Source organism: Grammomys surdaster, unplaced genomic scaffold (genome assembly GCF_004785775.1).
Source record: "Grammomys surdaster isolate TR1022 unplaced genomic scaffold, NIH_TR_1.0 258, whole genome shotgun sequence".
In the NCBI taxonomy this organism is placed as follows: domain Eukaryota; kingdom Metazoa; phylum Chordata; class Mammalia; order Rodentia; family Muridae; genus Grammomys; species Grammomys surdaster.
The window spans coordinates 4,194,545-4,197,323 of record NW_021604699.1 but is presented as its reverse complement, the minus strand read 5'-3'; positions in this window follow the sequence as shown (position 1 = coordinate 4,197,323).

Here is a 2,779-nt window from a genome sequence, read left to right as displayed (position 1 = left end):
CATTCTGCCATTTAAAAGAATGATAACATTCTGCTATTGAAAACAATGATAACTGCCCAAGGGTAGTGATACAGAGCTGCAGTTCCAAATGACTTGGGGTGGTGAGGAGCAGGCGCTGAGGCAGGAGGATTATGAGTTGGCAGCTAGCCTAAGTATATAGCACGATCCTATCTCAAAAAGAAGAAAACGGAGGAGGAGGAGGAGGAGGGAGAGGGGGAGGGGGAGGGGAGGGGAAGGGGGAGGAGAACATTACCTATGTTCTTTGGACACATCCCTTGTTTTCTACAACATAATGAAGGGTGTTCAGTCTCCACTAAGCTTGTTAGGATATGAAGACAAATTTCATTACTTGCCATTTAAAAGGGACTAAGACTTTTCTTCAACTGCTTACCCATTACAGTGAATAGAAATTTTCTCCTAGTAAGCAAAGAATCATTTCAATACGAATAAATCTCTCTCTACCTAATACATGCAGAACAGCAAAAGGGTGCCTTTCTAAGTCTCCTTTCCCCTAGTCATAGTTTGAGAAATGTGTTATCTTAGAGAGAAGCTGAGATTTAAACAGGAGAGGAAGCAGAGGAGGAGTCTATTTTCTCTAGCTCCCAACTACTTTTCCTGACATTCCTTCTCTGTTCATTAACCCTGCCCTACACCCTGAACTCATAAATGGAGAGGCGTGAAGGGAGTTTATTGGAAGAAGACTTTAGAGCCTTTTCTTCATGTTAGATATGGCTTACTGTTTACTAGATACACTGAGAGACTTAAATAAAAGATTCATGCCAACTGTCTTTGTAGAAGAGACCAGCTGTTCTCTATTTATTCCAACAGACAGGACTGAGTGTTACCCAAGCTCAGAGAGCTGCTCTGGCAACAACTGCACTGGCTTGAGCCATTTTAGAGAAGAGCGCTAAAGAGAGTTTATCCTAAGAAACCGAAGCTCTATCCAGAAGTTGTCAAACCTGACCAAAATACATATACATCACCATCACGCAGATCCTGTTCCTAAATTGCCTTCCTCTTGTCTCCATGCCTGAATCTCTGCCAGCAATGGCTGACTCCATCTCAAGGAACAAGACGCAGGAGGATGATACCAGTCTAGCAGTCCGCGGGTGCTGATGCTAGGTGAGCCCAAAGCTCTCATAGAAAATCTCTGTTGACAGTCATCTCAAGTGGAAGGGTTTGGTACACTGTTTTCATGTTTACTTTTTAATTAATATTGATGAGAGACTGTTGAACTATGAGGAAGCAGTGCTCAGGAGAACCGGCGTTTACTTCTTGAAAGGGATTAGTGCATGACTAGCAGCTACAGAGATAACCAATGTTAATGAGAGTTTTTGAAGCACTGGGTTTGGAGCCGATGGATTCAACATCTCATTTAAACCTGCAAACCATTGTAATGTAACCATTGTGAGTGCGGTGGTAACTTCCTTCCAAAGATTTTCAACATGGAAAAGAGAGAGAAATAGGGGCTTCACAATAGAAAAACCTGATCACAGAACTTCAGCTAGGCCATGATGGCAAACATCCAGAGTACCAGGTCAAGGTAACAGCATGGGCATGAGCAAGAAGTAGATAAGTTGCTGCTTCTAATAGGAACTCAGAGACAGCGACATCACACACACAAGACCTACATAAACCCAAGGCAGACAAACTCCTAGCACAGAGGAGAGGAACTAGGCACAAAGTCCCACTTCAACCAAAACAACATTTGAAATTAAAAGCCCTTTAGAGAAGAAAAATCAGTTTTCTTCAGTGGAATGACAATGCCTATATCAACCACACTTTCATGGCAGGCCCCATACTCAAGGGTAGTACCCAACACATGGCATACTCCATGTTTTTGTTTATTTTGCTTGTTTTTAAGAGAGAGGAAGACCATGAAGTTGGGTGGAGAGGGCTATGAGGGAGGCCTGGGAGAAATTGAGCGAGGAGAAACTATAAGATCAAAATACATTGTATGAAATTTTCAAAGAATAAATACAAACATTATTTAAAACAAAAAGAAAGGAAATGGTGCTCGCCTCTATACTCATCCTTGGGGAAATTTACAGCCCCTTCTAATCAGGAGAAGAGTAGCAGACAAACCCCACAGTAGGAATAGTCTGTGAAATACCTGCTGAAGTCTCCTTAGAATCCTGTAGTTCATCCCAAACAGGGAGGATGAGAATCTTCACGGATTAGCCCGACGTGAAAGCAACTGCCATGTGCTACTCATGTGACTCGGGATCACATCCTGAAAACTGACAAAAGACACCATGGATAAAGTAGAGAAAACAAAATAAAGTATAGAGCTTAGCTAACAGGAGCTAATCACTGTTGGTCTCTGTTTCACAAGCATTCATAGCAAGGAATCCTTGCTGAGAGCCAGACAGGTGCACACCTGTGACTAATGTCACTCTCCTGCCAATCAGTACAAACAACGTAGTCTACAAATCCCTCTGAGCTTGATGTTTCTACCAACATCCTATAGATGGGGGAAAACAGATTAAATAACATATATTTTGTTTTTTGAGATAGGGTTTTTCTGTGTAGCCCTGGCAGTACTGGAGGGCTCTTTGTAGACCACACTATCCTTGAACTCAAGATCTATCTGCCTGCCTCTGCCTTGGCCTCTGCCTCAGCCTCTCCCTCTCTGCCTTTCTGCCTCTCCCACTCTGCCTCTGCTCCTCTGGCCCTCTGCCTCTGCCTCTGCTCCTCTGTCTCTGCCTCTGCTCCTCTGCCTTTGCCTCTGACTCTGCCTCTCTGCCTCTCTGCCTCTCTGCCTCTCTGCCTCTCTGCC